The sequence below is a fragment of the Macrobrachium nipponense genome, chromosome 9 (genome assembly GCF_015104395.2).
Source record: "Macrobrachium nipponense isolate FS-2020 chromosome 9, ASM1510439v2, whole genome shotgun sequence".
Taxonomy (NCBI): Eukaryota; Metazoa; Arthropoda; class Malacostraca; order Decapoda; family Palaemonidae; genus Macrobrachium; species Macrobrachium nipponense.
In genome coordinates this window covers 80654216-80674639 of record NC_061110.1, presented here as the reverse complement: position 1 = coordinate 80674639, position 20424 = coordinate 80654216, and the positions used below count along the sequence as shown (strand labels likewise).

The window sequence follows — 20424 nt, the reverse complement described above, 5'->3', positions numbered from 1 at the left end:
CACTGTGTTATTATTATTATTATATTATTATTTTTTTTTTTTTCTTTTTTTTTTTTTTTTTTTTTTTTTTTTTTTGCTCTATCACAGTCCTCCAATTCGACTGGGTGGTATTTATAGTGTGGGGTTCCGGATTGCATCCTGCCTCCTTAGGAAGATCCATCACTTTTCTTACTATGAGTGCCGTTTCTAGGATCACACTCTTCTGCATGAGGCCCGGAGCTACTTCAGCCTCTAGTTTTTCTAGATTCCTTTTCAGGGATCTTGGGATCGTGCCTAGTGCTCCTATGATTATGGGTACGATTTCCACTGGCATATCCCATATCCTTCTTATTTCTATTTTCAGATCTTGATACTTATCCATTTTTTCCCTCTATTATTATTATTATTATTATTATTATTATTATTATTATTATTATTATTATTATTATTATTATTGCTGTTGTTGTTGTTGTTGTTGTTGTTTTTCAGAAGATGAAACCTTTTCATATGAAACAAGCCCACAGAGGCCCATGACTTGGTGTTCAAGCTTCCAAAGAATGTGGTGTTCATAGGAAGAAGTAAGTAAGAGGAGGCAAAGGGAAAGACAGAAAGAATATTCCAATATTCTTTCAGTATCATTTTCACTTAAAACGATTCCTTTCAAAATTCTTCCCGTAACATTTCCACTTGAAATGTTTTCTTTTAATATGCTTTCAGTATCATTTTCGCTTGAAATGTGTTCTCTCAGTATTCTTTCAGTATCATTTTCTCTCATTGGTCAGTCCAGTGCTAATGATCTTCAGTGACCTGGAAATGAAATAGCTTTTATTAATATTACAGTAGTTATATGTTTCCTTTAATACCTAAAAGCTGCCGTCATGTTCGCCATGCCGTGGCTTTTTCATAAAAGGGATGGGCAATCCATTCATGTATGAACACCCCCAAAAAAATGCATCTCACTGACAGACAATACTTTGGAGGAAAACGTCGATTCTCTGAAGAAGCCGATGCGGCCTTTTATTTTCTTCAGCTTCCTTCTTCCTCAAACACTCCCCCTTTCCATTCTTCAGTTTCCTTTTGTCTTTGATGGCGTTTTCTTGCTTATTACTGTTACTTTCTCTTGCTTAATTTTGATGATTGCTTTTAAGGCTATCTTGACCTTGATTAATATTCCATACTTTCTGTTTATAAGTGTTCAGAGATGAGAGGAAAATAGGATGAAATTAAGCCTGGCTGTTTCATTCTTGCTGCAGAAAAGGATATTCATCCATGAAGTTTATAAACTAATTGCAGAGTTTGTGTGTATGTGTATCATTATATTTCTCTTGGCCTCCCAAACGATTGAAACTAGATTGTTGCAAAATAGCGTGCGCTTACAAGTTTTGCAGGGAAATGCATGCGGTGCATTACAATATATAGTGTGAAATTAAGTTCATGGTCAAGGTTCAACTTAGAGGTGTAAGGTCAAATGAGAATTTAGCCTTGCCCATATCTGTGACTATACGAGATAGAGACTTCATAGTTGCCATCATTTTTAACTGTGCATATTTATCATGCATTATGCATTAATGATACAAATGTGTAAGGCCAAATAGGAATTAAACCAACGCTATATATTTTGAATGATACAAGATGGAACCTTGCATTTTCATGCATACACCGCTCATAAGGCCAGTGTGCGCAGAGAGGTCAAGGTCATACTTAAAAGTGAGAGGTCCAGTAGAAATTTAACCTTAATCATAATTTTTTTTATCGATGCAGATTGAGATTGGCTTCATATATGACACTTATAATCCACTAATGCTCTCGATAAATATTCAGTTCAAGGGAATGCCTAGAGATCGAAGGCCAAAAAAGAATATTTAACTTGACCACAACTTGTGAACCTCAGATTTTCAAAATTAAGGTTGGGTAGTAATACTTGTAGGTCAAAGGTTGACTAAGAATTCAACCTTGGTTTCAATGCGAACTGAGCGAAGGTGGTGTTACTGCATAAGTAGCTCATCCTTAATTCAACGGTTCAAGTATGTTCCGGCGTACTTTTCTTTTTTTCTAGATCCACGCTCTTTTGGGGGAAACGGCGCAGTGTCTGTACATTAAATACATATACTATATGTGTGTGTCTGTGTATTCATATTATATATTTTAATGTATGATATGCTTGTGTGACTAGCTCATCGTTAAGTAACCAAACTCTTTTCGCAAGTTACTTCTGTCAGTCATTGATGTTACTTTAAAGTAAACCTCATTAAAAGTATATTTTAAAGGTAAATTTTGATATTAAGAAATTTCCATTCCTCCTCCTGCCTTTCTCAAAATAATACACACAAGACAAGAGTCTTAATCAGTCGATCAAATTAATTACGCCGAAACACCAAATCAAAAGCCAACCGGGAAAATAATTTACGTAAGAAAAGGAAATTAGATTAAGCGGACCGACGTCCCTTTGGACTCGGATACCCTGGTCCCCAATGTACCCCCTTCCTTCCCTATCCCCCTCCCCCCCACATTGAGCCTCCTACCTACCTACCACCTACCAACACGGCTTTTAAGGTCTTGGTAATCACCCGACCAATAGCATCAAAGGGTCATTTGTTTTAAACGATCTTTTTTCGTGGGATTTAATTTTTTCTTTAATCTGAAAGTAAAACTGACGCGTGATCCTTTACGTTTCTGAAAGGAAGTTAATGCTATTTGATTATTTTGATGGTGTTTTCCTTCGTATAATTTAAATGGGAATATCTAATTACAAAAATATGTTCTAATGCATATTATACCACAACACACACACACACACACACACACACACACACACAGAAGGTTCGTAAGGTACGTCATATTGGATTTTCGTGTAGACTGAAAAAAATCTTAAAAGTATCCAACATCGTACGTACTAAAGCTTACTTTGACGATATGATAATATGTTTACATCTATAAAGGCAAGTTCAGCTTACGGTAATGAGGCACATTGTCTTAATTACCCTTACTTTGCCTTGTACAGAATGGTCTTTTCTGTTTAATGAGTAATGACTAAGTTAATGAGTGATCACAAAGTGATTAATATGTATTCACTTTCAAAAAACGTAATTACATACGTACAAAATAGATTTGTATTTTATTTTATAGTAACTAACAAAGCTGTTGCGTTAGATATAAACCTAAATAAAATCTTTATGATTGTTTTCTCGTATTTGTCACACTAGAAAATATAGTATGAGATTGCTAAACGCATTGATTTTTTATCTTTGTTTAATAATCAGTTAGAGATTTCTGTCGATGATGAGACCGAGTTCGGCTGAAGTATTAGTCTAATTAAATGTAAGGTATTGACTTTTCAGATAATTATAATTTATTTTATTTTAGAATAATTCTGTACATAGAGAGAAGAATTTTATCTCTTATATCTTATAGATAAAGACATATATCAATAAATAATTAGTTTCTCGATAAAAGTATTGATTTTTCTTATCGACTGCAAAAAGAAAGTTTTAAAAGCACACTGTAGAAGACATCACAGACAGGTTCTTTTGCATATTTACTTCATTATTATCGTATGATGTATCTATTTATACATTTTAAAACACGGGAGGCAGTATATTTCTGCTTCCTTATACAGAGTTCTTTATTTTGTTTCTTCACTGTGCCACCAGAGAGGAAACATAATATTATATATATATATATATATATATATATATATATATATATATATATGTGTGTGTGTGTGTGTGTGTGTGTGTGTGTGTGTGTGTGTGTGTGTGTGTGTTCATGTGTGTGTGTAAGTTTTTTTTTTTTTCGTTTCGGACAGATTCATGTCAGATAGGAGTGCTAAATACCAGTATATTAAATCATTGATCCATATTGGGAGCTAATTTACACTTGTGAAAATATTTTTTTAGTGTGACATATATGTGCTAAAACTTATTTTTAGCTGTATGGAATGTATTTATGTATTTAAAGTTGCATCAGGATTTTTGCAAAACCTTAATATGCATTTCTTTTCATACACAGCGCAGATAATTAGTACGGTACACACTTGAATTTTCCTTATACATTTACGCAAATAGATATATCCTGTACGGTTTTACCAAGTGTGACACTTCTTCAAAAAAAAAAAGAAAAAAAAAAAAAAAAAAAAAGGGGGGCGATTCATTTAAACCTTTAGGTGGAACCCCAACCTTCCCTTATACCTGTCAAATATTTGTTTGGTGGATTGTCACATAGAGGAGAGAGAGAAATACCCATCACTAATGAGATGTCTTCTGAAGAGGGAGACACACCTTCCAATCCTTCCCTTCTGAATGACCCCCGACAGCCCTTATTAGTCTTTGAGGTGTCAGAAGGTGGGGTTGGGTCTTCATTGCTTTCATAATTCACCAGCAGATGGCGTTAATGTCTCCCTTCTCTGTTTGCTATGCGACGGAGAGCCGTTTCCATAAATATTTGAATTCTATTCATATATTTGCACGACGGCATAACGAAGAGAGGGGAACACCCCTGGTCTTAGTCATATGATTTGACGTATCAGCTATTGGTTGGATAAGATTTTTGAGATTTGTAAGTGCTCCTAAGTGTCCTTGTGAATTCTCTATTAAAATCACCATAATAATTCACATTTTCATTGTCATATTACTAATATATACGTTTTTTTAGGGTCCTCGTCATACACAAACTATATATATATATATTATATATATATATATATATATATATATATGTATATATATATGTATGTGTGTGTGTGTATGTGTGCTTATATATTTATATTATTATGTATATATTATATATATATATATATATATATATATATATATATATATATATATATATGTGTGTGTGTGTGTGTGTGTGTGTGTGTGTGTGTGTGTGTTTATATATTATAAATATATATAACATATGTAATATATATAATCGTATTTAGAATATTTTTTTGATCAAATTTAGAAATAAAAATTGACATAAGTTAACCTAATGATTATCTGTAATTCTTTTCTTTTGACAAAGAAAAGAATGGGAAAAAAGTCAGGTTTTATTAAACTGCTTTCGTGGTTCTTGCCACTTTCCAGGGATCCTTGAAAAGCCATTTCACCCTTATACTGTAAGCCAGGTTTAGTGTCTCATAGCCTTCCTTAGGTGTCGCGTGAAGCACTTAACGACCTAAGTGATTAAGGGTCATATTCCTGTATCCTTTGGTGTTTTTACGCTGGGGGTAAATTGATGGGTTTGTTCAAGTGATTGTAAAACGGTCGTAAAGCAGAAATTTGGTTACTTTAGCCTTGTTTACTACTGTTCTCGCGTGTTGCTTTCGTTTTTCTTCGTGTTTGGCCTAAGGTTTAAAGTTTTTTTTATCTTTCAATTTTCAATGAGAAAGTTAGCTTAAAATTATATTGACTCTAGCCTGATCGATATTTATTTTATCTTACCAGAGTATGCTCATGATGTTTATTAGTTTTAAAATTCTCTCTCTCTCTCTCTCTCTCTCTCTCTCTCTCTCTCTCTCTCTCTCTCTCTCTCTCTCTCTGCTTTTAACGCTTTCGAGCATTGCTGCGTTTTGTAGAGCGCGTGTGTTATGTTTACTGTGGAAAGTGCTCATGTATTAATGTGGTTTTTTTCCGACTGCTTTCAAAAGAGCTTTAAAGTTCCATTTAGTATCACATAAAACGAATCTTATTACCAGGCTAACCAATCAAATCTTTGGCATGTAATGGCTAAGTATGCATTGGTCAGTTAGTGGAAAAGGCCAGAGGTCCACATCAGAGCTTTTAGTCACATTAAAGACTACCAAGTTATTCCATATACATGATGTACAGCTCTCTCTCTCTCTCTCTCTCTCTCTCTCTCTCTCTCTCTCTCTAGAAATTCATTAACGAGAACGCATTTAGACATGTACGCATAAATTTAATCAATGACTATTTTGTAAGTCAATAACTTCCCCGTCATTTCCTATTCTCTTTATTTTCTTTTCCTTTCCCTCCACACAAACAACAATAGAATTGCCGTCGCTTCTTCTTTTGACAGGCATATGTGAAATGAGAGAGAATTATAGGGCCCGTAACTGTCGATACGTCGGTCATCCTGTCAGCCACTCCTCCCGCCCAGATCGACATTTAGAGTACAATATCGAGAAACGAGAACTGGTGGGTTTTCCTCTGAAATCCTTCAGGTATTCCCTACGACAGAGATAAAGATTATTCTCTATTTTTGCTCTTTATATATATATAATATATATATATATATATATATATATATATATAATTATATATATATATATATATAATGTGTTTGTGTGTGTGTGTGTGTGTTTTGCATTTTTATTGTATTTTATAAATGTGTCTTGTTCTTTCACAGACTGATGATGCACAGAGAATTCATATGCGAAACGTTTCTTGGAATAAAACTTGTCATTTTTACTCCTTGTATCATGGACATCCCTGGAGTATATATATATATATATATATATATATATATATATATATATATATATATAATATATATATCGCTGGTAAATTTTCTTTTTATTCCTTTTCATGGTGTGGTTAAAGTATCATTTATATATTTTTTTTTATGAAATTCGGGTAATTTGATTATTATCCCTGCTCTCGGTAACTATTATGAGGGGAACGCTGTATGCATGTATTCATGTCGATATCATATTATTTAATTGGCTGCAGTAGCCATGTCATATAAGGTGCTATTTTCAGTTACTATAACGCTGGCTAGAGGCCATACAACTAATGTTCTCAAAGCTTGGTTTGCATATATCTTCACTTCTCAATCTTTGGTTTGAGTTTCTGCGCTTTATTCGGCAGTCAAGCACACTATCTTCAAGATATTTGTTAATTACCTCATTGTATCTTTCATTTACTTCATAAAGTATACATAAATAGCTATATTTAATCATACTTTACTATATTCATGGAACTAAATATATATATATATATATATATATATATATATATATATATATATATATATATAATATATATATATATATATATTGCGTTGTTGTCGGTTTATTTACTTGAAAAAGTATTCATAAATAGCTATATTTAATGGTAGTTTACTATATTCATGGAATTATATATATATTATATTATATAATTATAATATATATATATATATATATATACATATATTAATATATATATATATATATATATATATATATTTAATATATATATATACATATAAGATATATATATATATATATTATATATATATCTATATATATATATTTATATATATTTATATATAATTATACATATATATAATATTATAATATATTTAATATTATTTATAATATATTATATAGATATATATTTCTACCCAGTTCATCACCAATCAACTGCCGTCCTTTTTTTGCATATGACCAAACGATATATCCTTGCGGCAACGTTAACCTTCCTACCATTTCCCGTACGCATCCTGTCAAGGATAGATAAAAATATTCTGAGACCGTTTGGTCTTTTGCAAAAAATGGACGGTAGTAGATTGGTGATGAACTGTAAGATTGTGCTAGAGGGAGGAGGCGATGTAGGAATCTCTGGCTAGAAGATATGGAAGAGGGAGCCGAACAGACGGGTCTCAACATCCAGGAGGCACGAGAGTTGGTGCCAATCAGAGGTGAATGGTGCAGTTTGCTTGCAGGGTTCGACGCTCTGCTGATGTGCCTTCTTTTATTTTTATGAAGCTTGTAGTGTTGTGGATTCATTGACGCTTCAGCAGTTAAAAGTATGAATGGGGCATTGACCGCTGTGCTGATTTCTCTCTGGAGTCACGCCTGCCAAAAAGCGCTCAAGTGGCGTGGTCGCTATGGTGTTGGCATGCCACCTCGGTGGCCGCGAGTTTGATTCTCGGTCATTCCATTGAGGCGTGAGAGATGTGTGTTTCTGGTGATAGAAGTTCACTCTCGATGTGGTTCGGAAGTCACGTAAAGCCGTTGATCCCATTGCTGAATAACCAATGGTTCCATGCAACGTAAAAACACAATACAAACAAACATCACGCCTGCCAAAAGAAATGTTACTATTTATTTATTGCTATTTATTTAAACGATTTTCAAATAATTTTTGAGACCTACTCGTGCTCTGTAAAGTGAAGAGAATGGATGATCTTTGCTGAAGAAAACCAAGTACAATTCAAGTTTTATTTTGGAAAGGGTGTAGATTTAGACTTGCCCACTTGTCATAATTTGTCTGTGCGAAGTATTTAACATATTGAAAATTCTGGATCTTCCGTTATGCCAGTGATGCATTATTTTTAAAGATTATTGTTTTAATTTACACACACACACACACACACACACACACACAGAGAGAGAGAGAGAGAGAGAGAGAGAGAGAGAGAGAGAGAGAGAGAGAGAGAGAGAGAGATAAGTGACCGTTTGGTAGAATGCCAAAGGCCAACTGTTATGTAAGGTGGCATAATGGCGGTGCGTTCTTTATATGGGCCTTCTTTTTTTTCGTTATGTATTGGGGTCGGTGGACATTGTTATTAGCAAGATATAAAGTCAGCCTGCAAAAGTCTCAAGAGTTTGCACAGAAATAACGATATCTGAACGTAAAATTATTGCTTTGTTTTTCAGCGATAAAGAGAATTCACTAAAACGTCGGCTATAATTTTCGTCACCTTTGAACTTTGTCTCAGTATTAGGAGTAAGGTTGAATTAAGATTTGAAATTTAATTAATTCCCAGTTGCTATCGACTATTCGTCCAGGTATTATTCGATCATTTCAAGTGTGGTGTGAAATCCTTACCTCGGTGTTGGTAATTAGCCTGCGGACGAATTGCTTTCAACTCTTTTCTGATTTCTGCCTTAGCTTGACTGGTTTTGATAATGGCTGCCTATGATTTTTCATAGAACTTCAAAGTTCTTATTGCCTGAAGACAAATTTATTGTATGAATGTTGAATAATGTAATATATAAGTGTTTTATGATATGGATACAGAGAAAACTTACCAGAAATTTCATGTTTTCGCAAACGTAACTTACTGTGCAGTTGCAGTAAAGTAGTAATTTTTATGCAGCATGTCAGTTAAGTGTTGGAAAATGGTTGATTTGCCTTTTGAATTATTTTAATGAAAATTTGGAGAGTGCTTTCATATCCTTTAAGGAACCTTAGGTCACTAAATCCTATATTGGAATTCTGCTCCGTATCTTCAAGATGGCTCTACCGATACTGGCACCCCTTTGCAGCAGTCATAATCATAACGTCCTTACAAATCGTCAACTATCATTTTTCTGTTTCAGCCATGACTATCTATTTCACAGTTCCGTAGCATGAACTTCAGAGTCATATTATGTCTTCGTAATTTCTCGTCATTATTCTCGATTCCGACTTGGCAAATTTGCTTATTCTTCTTCTCTTTAAAACAATGGAACCTACAGCACTGACAGTCCTGGTATTTTCCTGGGTATTCGCCCGGTATGTCTCCACCTTTTATTTAAGTCCGGGGTAAAACCATGCTAAGTAAAGTAGACGGCCGCACGAAGATGTCATTTATTAATATAATTTGTCGACCTTACAATATATGAATGTGTGTATGTAGTACTGTAATCCCAAGTGGCTAGTACTAAACACGGTGTCCCAAGGAGCTTCCGCCATGTATAGTACTAGCGCCCCGGAGTATGATACATACCGGTTAATACCATTGTTCCGAGCCCTAATCAACAATTCTGGTACTGTCCCTTGCTTCTCTGTTCATGAGCGTGTTAAACATCCAACGGCAGTATAATGCACTCAGGTTCGATTGAATCCGACACCACTTTTGTGTCATACGCTCTTGATTGCAGTAAAATAACCCCACTGTGCACTGTTCTTTCGGTATGGTATGTTAATTTACCTTGGAAGCGATCGGTACTTCCTCATTGAATTTTTCACGTGGCTTCAGTGGAATTTATCGTTACGTGGTAATAATAAGTAACATATAAACTTGGCACGTGTGTTACGACTCGTGTAAAACCCAATAAGCGCCCAGTACAAGATATTCAGTTTCACAGTAAGTTCTCTCTCTCTCTCTCTCTCTCTCTCTCTCTCTCTCTCTCTCTCTCTCTCTCTCATTGTAATGACATATATAGAATGTATCTGTACTATTGCAACGACTGCTGATAACAATAACATCAACAACAACAACAAAAACAAGGGGCAATACGAGCGCAATCAGGAAGAGCTTTCGAAGAAGGGACTTGCCGCAGAATTCTCGCATCCCCGATCCAATAGACAAAAGAGCTTTTGTGAAAATATTATTACTATTGCCTCATTCGACGATGATAGAATTTGTACTGCTCTCCTTAACTGTTCTTTATTATGCTGTTTGGGAGCCAAGTGCTCATCGATGGCGGTCCAAGTGACCATTTTCCAGGTGTTTTATTGCGCCTAGAAATAAAGATTGGAATTTGAGTGGTTGTGTCCTCGTGTTATTGCCCATTTCTTCTGAAATTTTAATTATAATATTATATATATATATATATATAATATATATATATATATATATATATATATATAATATACATACACATGTATGTATGATGTATGTATGTATGTATGTATGTATATATAATTAATAAATATATATCTATATAAAGGATATATAGTAGATATATATATATATATATATGTGTGTGTGTGTGTGTGTGTGTATGTGTGTGTGTGAGTGTATGTGTATGTGTATACATACATACATATTAGAATGTTCACATTCTGCATTCTCAGCTCATAACAAAAGAAATAAGAAAAAAAAGAGGTCGGGAGGAAAGTCGGTAATGTGCTTTTGTTGCGAGTTCAGCTTAGACTGGAGTAGAACAGATACGTTGCTAGGATAGATGAAAAGAAGTTACCTATTTTTTTTTCTTTTTAGGGGGGGAGGGGTGGGGGGTTCGAGTATCTTAAAGGCCACCACAGGTCATTGTTTGTTCGAGTTGATAGTGATGCTGTTTATAGAGATTCGTAGTCAGAGTTAGGATATCTAGAAGTTGGATTTTAACTGAACTTCATATAATTTATATATGCGCATGTGTGTATGCAGGTTTAAGTAAATACATACATAGAACTAGTTTAATCCATACACAAATATCTAGTGAGAGAGAGAGAGAGAGAGAGAGAGAGAGAGAGAGAGAGAGAGAGAGAGAGAGAGAGAGAGAGAGAGAGAATTAACCTTTTCAGAGTAAAGAATGGCAGTTAATTTTCTTCCAAATTATGGTACTCTTTTTCACGGCACTTTTCCCGGAGATATGGCACCCGTTCTAAATGTAGAGTAGCCCTTTCCTCATTCCCTTTCCTCATTCCACAGCGCATTAGGTGAAAACATTATTTCGGTAATTACGGAGCAGTCAACAAGTTGAGGTCTTATTTTTTCCCCTTGAGAATATATGGGCTTGTTTTAGATGCGCGCTTGTTTCTTATAATCGCTGTGTACCACTTGATTGCTATTGACAATCACTTTTTGCCTGGGATGGTTTTCTGCCAAAGCATACTAAAGAATGATGTTAGAAAGTACCTCTTGATTAAAAAGGTGTGTGGTTCCCATAAAGCCAATGGGTGGAGAATTTCTGCTTAAGTCTGTAGGGAAAGGTTTTTTTGCCGAAGCAGTAAATGAGAGTGCTCTCTCGAAATGGGGAGGGTTTGTTTTTGCCTCATGAAACGCTACTTAGGCTCTTTTAAATGATGTGCGACTTCTTGCCAAAGATTAGGGGACTTTGAATTATACCTTTACGTTTTGACTTTTGGAGAATTATCTGTTGGCATGAATGTTCAAGGAATACTCTCTTTATTTTACAAATCAATGGAGACTGTATCTTAGTTTTACCAGACCGCTGAGCTGATGAACAGCTCTCCTGTGGCTGGCCCAAAGGATTAGATATTTTTACGAGGCTAGGAACCAGTTGGTTACGTAGCAACGGGACCTACAGCTTATTGTAGGATCCGAACCACATTGAGAAATGAATTTCTATCGCCAGAAATAAATTTCTCTGGTTCCTTGTTGGCAACTGTGTATTGTAAAGTAAGTCGTATATTATTATAAAGGTATTTTCCTGAAACAAGTGGTATTTTTTTTTTCTCATAAAAATTGCTGAGAACGGTTGTACATGCTTGATTATCTATGCCTTAGAAAAGGGGAGTGAAATCTTTCTTCGAAAATAAGGAAGAGATACAAGTCTTTCTCCTAAGACAAGGGAGTGATAATGCCCTCTGTAATGAATCAAAGACAGTAAAGGGAAAACCGAAAAGACGAAGAAATCCCTGTGAACATTGTCCTTATAGTTAGACCAGATGGCAACAGATGGGGCAGATCAATCTTGTGTGTCTCCTGCCTGTTTCTATAAGCGTCAGACGAAAAAGGAGGAGACTGATAATTATGAATTATGTTTGTCTTCTTAGGAGAAAGGAGGCACTGCCGTTGTATATGTTAATGTTGGAAAATAGATAATTCTAAAAAAAATAAAAACAAAAATATTTACGCATTCCCAAAAATGAATAAAAGAACGGATGTCCTTAAGGTACGTAAGTATAATTATCAGAATGCCGTTATGTAACTTATATCTTACACGTAAACGGAATGAACCTTGGCCTAGACTAGGATTGGAGAGACCTTGCGTAAGTTATTTGTTGGTAAAGATCTTGTATTCCAAATGTAGGCTCAGACAGTGGAAACGTGCTCAAGAAACACAAACTACCAAGAAAAGAAATGGTAGCTTTTCTGAGCTTAGGGTATCGTGTTGGTATTCTGATAATTAAGCTTATTTAGATAGGTTTACATTGTAAATTTGATGGTCGAGATTGGGAGGTAACACCTTTGCTTTGATCTCACTCATACAATTGGAATTCCAGAAATTAGGGACTTATATGTCGGTACTTAGGTTACGTATACCCAATTATATAGATAATATTCACATATATCCTCAGATATAATACTTGCACTTATATTATCTGTAAGAGCACTGTCTTATTGTTTGATTTTGAATAAATTAATTATAGACGATAATAGGACATAATTGCTTTTAATTACTTTAAAACATAAATAGTAATTGTGATCAGCTTTCTTTGCTTAAACAGTATTAGGTAAGTGATGTAACAGAATCGTTGGCTCAATCGTCTTGGAACCCTTAACTATAAAAGGATTTATCACAAATGCAGAAAGTAGTTATTATTGCAACGCCACCATTAAACGTGGTGCTTAGTAATACATGTCGCTATAAATTGATGAATTAGTATGGGCTAAAAACAACAATCTGAATGAATTGTGTGAGAAGCCAAGGGTGTTGAATAACCATGACTTTCGTGATTTGTTTTTGATGCTGAACAAAAGCGTCGCTTTTAGTGGATATATGTCAAACATGTTGGAAATTCCATGATATATAACTAATACTATTCATTACATATGAGTGCTTTAATATTTATTATCTACGTTCTTAAGTTTAAGCTTGGTAAACAGTTTTTTTTTTCTTTTTTAGCTTTTAGGTATTTATATTCAAACATATGTTCCTCGCCGTCAGTGACTCTATAATACATAGGCCCCCTAAAGCGTCAAAGGGGTATCTTCCATGAACCCCATAGGGGCCTCTGCCCCCAGGACCTCGGGCATTTGCCGTTATTTTGTTTCCCCTTCCCTGAATCACGTCCCTTCATATGGAAGGACTCCAGTCAGTACCCAACGAAATAGGGAAGGTAGTTTATCAGGGAACATTCAGCATACGACTTTAGACCTAAATGATTTATTTCCTGAATACAAGAATTGATAAAATAAGGATGTATTATTTAATACAGTATTAACCGCAACTAGATATGACTATACGTGTTACATAGATGTAAATATAAATAAAAGAACTACACATAGCTTACAGCAAATAGAGAAGACTAGCGCGCGCCCCTAGAGTACCGTTGATAAGTAAATTAGGGCCGCTATCAATGGATGACGATGTTCAGGCAGCTGTTGCCCACGGTTATGTCGTTATGGAAAAGGGGGCAGTCTTTCCTGTATGTTCCTTATTATAAGGGCCATGCTTTGTGTTATCAAGTTTAATGTTGAAGCAAACCAGGTCAAGTTTTCTTAAAAGGGTTATTTTCATTTGGAAAGAATTTTCTTAAGAATGTAGGTTGTTTCACTCTCGGTAATTAGAGAGACTTTTAATTAGAATGAGTTTTTTTTTTTTAGCGAAAAGGGGTGTCTAAATGTTTTTAAATAAATCATTTTTACTTAATCCAGTGGGCAGTATTTATTTTATATGATGTGAAATAAACAAAGGATTTTCCTTAGAAAGTCTAGAAATGAGCTTTTTAAAATCAAGGAAAAGGTGAGTATGATCTTCTACACAGAAGGTACCAAAGGAAGGATTTGAAGTTGAAATGGCACCAAGTTATTGCAAGATAAGTGCTTAGATATATTTTGAGATGTGAAGGGGGTTTTCTCATGATGATGGGCGATTTCTATGCAGTGTACAATCGAGGAAGTGGTAGTTGACCAATTTCTTATGCCAATTATGAGAAAACTTTCGAATTTTGTGACTGTTTCCTCCATGAATGAGTTTCTCTTTCTTAAAGCATTGCAGAGATTGATAGTGCCCTTGTGAATCTTCTCATCTCCATTAGGTAAGAAAGACTTAGCTACCTTGTTCAGTGCAGATGCCATTTTAATCAATGAATGATCACGAAATTCTTAAGAAGTTGGTGGAGTTTGCCGCTTCAAAGCGTGTGGCTGTTGGGTTGTTTGGGGTCTCATACAATAGCTTCAGTAGAAGTTACCCGGTGCGTATTGCTTGTAGTCTTCTGCTTGTTTCATCTGTCTTTTAGTTACAAGTGAATGGTAACCCGATGCCTCATATTTGCAGTTTTTTTCTGCTGTTGCTTCAGTCATGTAGTTACAAGTGAATGAAAGTCGACCTTATCTAACTCACAAACTATACCGGCGTTTGTCTTTTGTGCCTCTCGTGAGCACCTGCCTTTTCCACCAGAAACCTTTTCACCAGCTCCCTACTTCGTAGCTGGGGCTGTACTGCTTAGGTGTGAGAAATAGACCATGCCTAGTTTCCTTGCTCAGTTAGAGGGAAACGAAAGGTTCACAAAGAGGAAGGATTGGAAGAAAATAGTGCGAGGAAAAGGTTGGGACCACATTTTAGTACTTTTCATGAACACTTCAGCTTTCCCAAATCTTCGGCTGGTGTATTATAAGTGAGGCTAATATACGTTTTATGACATCGCCTTTAACAGTGTGATGATTTTCTCACCTGTACAGTTCTAAGTGGATTGGCTATTTTCTTACTGAGCATTTGAATAATACATAACCTTTCCTACTGAGCATTTGAATAAATGTCATCTTTCCTACTGAGCATTTGAATAAAAGTTACCTTTCCTACTGAGCATTTGAATAATACCTTAACTTTCCTACTGAGCATTTGAATAAATGTTATCTTCCTACTGAGCATTTGAATAATATTGCATTTCCTTTCCTACTGAAGTTTAAATAAAAGTTACCTTTCACTGAGCATTTTTGAATAAATTGTTAATTTCCTTCCTACTTTGAATAAATGTTATCTTCCTACTGAGCATTTGAATAAATGCTTTCTTTCCTACTGAGCATTTAAATAAAAGTTACCTTTCCTACTGAGCACTTGAATAAAAGTTACCTTTCCTACTGAGCATTTGAATAATACCTTACCTTTCCTACTGAGCATTTGAATAATACCTTACCTTTCCTACTGAGCATTAGAATAAATGTTATCTTTCCTACTGAGCATTTGAATAAAAGATACCTTTCCTACTGAGCATTTGAATAAACGTTACCTTTCCCACTGAGCATTTAAATAATACCTTACCTTTACTCCTGAGCATTTGAATAATGCCTTACCGACCCTTCGTTCTAAATTTGACATTTTCTATCATAAATATTCATTAAATACTTGTGTTTTTCAGCTCTTTTTGTTAATGCCCTTTTCATTCTCGCCTCTATTTCCTTGAGGAGAAAGGAGCAGAGAACTTCTTTTTATTCCCTCAACAGCTAAATAGAAATAAAGGAAAGGTTCTTGTTTTTTCTCCTATAGGAGGACAGACAGAAAAACAAAATTGAGACGGCTGGATTCCATCGGTATTGTCATATGTTTTCGCTTTTGTTTTCTTTCGCGCGGCCTCCCCGATGGGCTTTATTAAATTCATTCGTCCGACGCGGCCTTTTTGTAATATTTTCCATTCCAGTTTTAGCTTTGGTTACATGTCACTGCATCGTTAGTTTGGAAAATTAATGTTTCTTTCACCGTCAAGCGTAAGCAATCCTATGGCCCATACGCTCTGTAAATGTGCGTATATACGTGTATATATAGTTATATATGTGCGTATGTGTTTGTGTGTTTAAGTGTCAGTTTCGATAAGCTAATATGGATGAGGCTAATCATATGATTTGCATTTGTAAATGCTAAGGATGATAGCGAAGAGGAATATGGGTGTTTGGAATAATGTCTATATTATGAATCAGTTTTAGAAGGTTTAAGAGTAAAATGAAAAAGCGTTATAACATACACAAAAAAATTATTAAATATCATAGAGAAAGCTGCAATACTGAAGTTTCCAGGGAAATTTCGTGTAGAAGTACTCTGCAGCAGGAGTTTTAAAAATGTATATGATGAAGGAAAGTCTTGTGTTAGAAGAGCACTTATTCACCAGTAGATGTGTATAATGTAATGTGTGTGTGTGTGTGTGAAAGTTTAAGTATGCCTAATTACTCTGTAGCCGAGTGGATAGTGTTAGCCGGTATATGACAGGTCAGTCTTTCGAGTCTCTCCTTTTAATTTCACAAGTAGGTCTACTTTTGTAGCTGGTGAAACTTTAATTTCAATAATTAGTTATCTTTTAAACACCTTGGCTAATTAATGCCTTAACATAGCTTACCCTCGATACTTAGATCACCGAAAAATCAGGTATATCTATGAATATAACAGGAATCTCTCTCTCTCTCTCTCTCTCTCTCTCTCTCTCTCTCTCTCTCTCTCTCTCTCTCTCTCTCTCTGTTGAATACTTTCACCAACTGCGGCAGAGACAAATGTTACGAGAGCGTAAAAATAAAAACAGTTTTAGAAGTCATTGATAAAAAGTGCTTTTTCCATTTTTACTTTCGAATGCAGAAAAAAAGAGGTCGAGATCACGAGAGGCCACAGATAGTGGATGGGTTAGAAAAGGGGAAGCGGTATTTACAGCAGTTTTCGGAGCCATACAAAATGATTGATTCAGAGTGCCAGGTTAAACATGATCGTGTTTTGTTTTAAGGCTTTGTAAACAATGTGTTAATGTATGTAACTTATCTTTTCCTCATTAGTTTATTCAAATTAAGACATTTTATCATAAAAGATTTTTCCTGTAGACTGCAAGTCACAGCTACCCTCTTCTCACAGTAAAGTGATGTTAAATAGGTCCCCTTTTTTTTTGCAGTGAGTAAGTTGTTGGGTGTATATGCCCTATGAGTACTGCACGAGGGCAGTGTATGGGCTTCTTTTGATAAGAGTAAATCTTATCAGATCATTTGTTTTTGTTGTTGTATTAACCCGGCATTTTGCCAGCGTTGCCTCTTGATCTTGAATGTATCCATCAAATTGGTCACCTGGGCTACAAGACGAACATAATCCCCAGTGGACCATCATCATTCTCCCTTCCTAATTTCTTTCTACGACTGAAAATTGGTATAAAATTAATCCTTGATAACAGGAATATTAAAGTGGTTTCTTGTTTACTCGAAGGATATTTTTAGAAAATTCGTTGGGAGAGCTGACTCTTTAAGAGTGAAGTGATTATTCTGTGGTATATGGTCAAACATGAGCGAATGAAATTTCATTCTCTCTCTCTCTCTCTCTCTCTCTCTCTCTCTCTCTCTCTCTCTCTCTCTCTCTCTCTCTCTCTCTCTCTCTACCATATAATTTGTATAGATTTAATACGATATTCATCCACAGAAAATCTCAAGTCAGTCATTCAGCTGCTATTTATTGGGTATGCAATTAACAAATCTAATTTTTATGTATCCATGAAATTACGTTTATGACTTGCCTTCTTGACCGGGCAATGTATGATAAACCCCCCCACCCCCCACCCCTCAGTATTTCCCATTTATGGAAGGGTCTGTCTCTCGAGGGGTATATAGTTATGGAAATTAAGAGGAGTAAAAAAAAAACTGAACAAGTAAGTTTTAGTATGACTGCTTTCTAATTGTGTGACCAATTAAGCCTTAAGCTTTTTGTTCAATTTTTAAATGCTGAGAGAGAAGTAGGGTGGACAAACTAATACACTTATCGACACTAGGAAACAAAATCAAGTGGGATCAAGGAAGTTCTCAGGATGGAGGCAAAGTAGAAGTCAATTAGGAATTGGTAAGAATGTTTATAATCTGCTAGTTAATCTAATGGAGGTTGGGAGCGTGATATTGGTTATTCATTGAGGTGTAAACTGAACCCCCGCAATAATTTGGACATTGAAAAGCTGTATAATGGATGATCCTTTAATTGTGAGTGGCATTTACACAATCAGCAACTTCCTTTTATTATACCAGAGCTCCTGAAAAGAATTTTGTCACAACTAGGCTTAGAAACGCTTTATGAAAAAAAACACACGTAATTAGCTCACGAAAGGTACGTACGTTCCTATCTATGGCTAAGGTGAAGAATAGATGTATTCAAGATAGAGGAAAAGCTAAATAAAAAAAAAAAAAAAGAGGTAAAAGCTAAATTTTGAAAAAAAAGTTAGAGGACAAGCTAAATTTTGACAAATAAATAAAAACTTTTGTTTTTCTTCAAGAAACATGATCACAGCATGGTTATTGATAGTGTAAAGAAACTATATATACATATATTTGCCTAACATGTGTAGTTAGATACATGTAAATAAACTCAGGCTTCGTCTTATACACTTTATAGTACCCCGATAATCTCTTCGCTCCACGTTGATATATATATAATATATATATATATATATATATATATATATATATATATATATATTTATATATATATATATATATATATATATATATTCTGCAAAACTCTTACGCGTCTTCAGATGCACAGTATATCATTATGCAAGTACAGGCCTCTGCGTGCAGTCTTATCTAAAGTCTATGCATTTATTTTCACGCCTTGCAGGTTCTTTTACCAGGCTTCAAGCCCCCGTAATGCGTTCAAGCACAGGCTTCATTCTCTTTTCTTCCCATGTCACACCAGCCTGAGGGCCTCTGTGCTGGCAAAGCCCTTCCTTCTCTCTCTCTCTCTCTCTCTCTCTCTCTCTCTCTCTCTCTCTCTCTCTCTCTCTCTCCTGCGCGCTTTTAGAAATGTGTTTGAATGTAGTTTGCCGAGACAGTCGGCCTGACAATGAATGCCTCGCACGAGCTCTGGTGAATGCTTATTTCACACATTTTTTTCTTCATTCATCTCCATTAACATTATTATTATTATTATTATTATTATTATTATATTATTATTAATTATTATAATCATCGATGGCGTTCTTTGTTTCTAGAAAGTATTGATTAGTCAATTTTAATGCCTTTGTTTTTCTTTGACTACAAGGACCCACGTTCTTTGCGTGTTATTATTATATCGAAGTGGTTAGACTACAATTACACGTGGCAATAGATGAATACCCTTTAAAATACTGAGCTCTCTCTCTCTCTCTCTCTCTCTCTCTCTCTCTCTCTCTCTCTCTCAGCAATGATGTATCACCTTATCCACCAGAGGAGAATTGATCGTGGTTGTGTTATTTTCTGGACTTTTGTATGATTTTGAACTTAACTTTCGTGGTCTTACAGCCATTTGCTTTTATAATTATTGTCGTGGCCATTATGCCTGTTTATTGATTTCAGTTACCATGTTGATTTTTCTACCCGTCCTTTGGGTTGATAGCTGTTACTGTGCTTGATGCTTTCACTGCGATCTTGCATCATTTATAAACTTTACTTTGCTGTAATATCTGTTTATTTTATGTATAATATTCATTCCTTTTAATGGCCATTCTCATTGTATATATATTTAATATGGTTTCGTATCCAATTAATTATTTTCTCATTTTCATAGGCTTCTTCATTCATTTACTCCACATTTATTTTCATATTTCAATTCCTTTTCGACCGTATGCTTCATATTCCTTTTCCCCTTCAGCTTATTTCTATTCGATTGATTTTGTGCTTTTTTTTCCAACTCAATTACTGTTGTTACTCTTGAAAGGGTTATTTTATTTACAGGATGAATTCCTATTCTCAGCTTTCACACCCCTCTATTACTCGTGCTCTTTTGAACGAGATATCCCTGTGAATTGCTTTTTTTATATATATGGTGGCGGTTTTCGCTGCTGGTAAGTGATTTTATTAATTGTGTATTTGTTCTGTTCGCCTGGTCACTTTTGTGTTGTTCCCTCTCACTGATTTTATATTATTTCCCCCCACTTTTTTTCAACGCTTTACCTTGTTATATTCAGCTCTTTTGTGTTT

At 35.0% G+C, this 20424-nt stretch overlaps 1 protein-coding gene across 14 annotated transcripts in view; it reads left to right on the top strand.

Moving 5' to 3' along the window:
• The window catches only part of LOC135218482 (uncharacterized), a 1465909-nt gene that overhangs the window by 687981 nt on the left and 757504 nt on the right, over positions 1-20424 (top strand). The window contains exon 4 of one of the 14 annotated variants that reach the window (XM_064254811.1): positions 5995-6113. The exons of 12 other annotated variants lie outside the window; for them this stretch is intronic. The gene's annotated coding sequence lies outside the window, so the exon portion shown is untranslated. Of the gene's footprint in view, positions 1-5994; positions 6140-20424 lie in introns of all 14 variants that reach the window. One more of the 14 variants, XM_064254813.1, reaches the window with a different exon arrangement.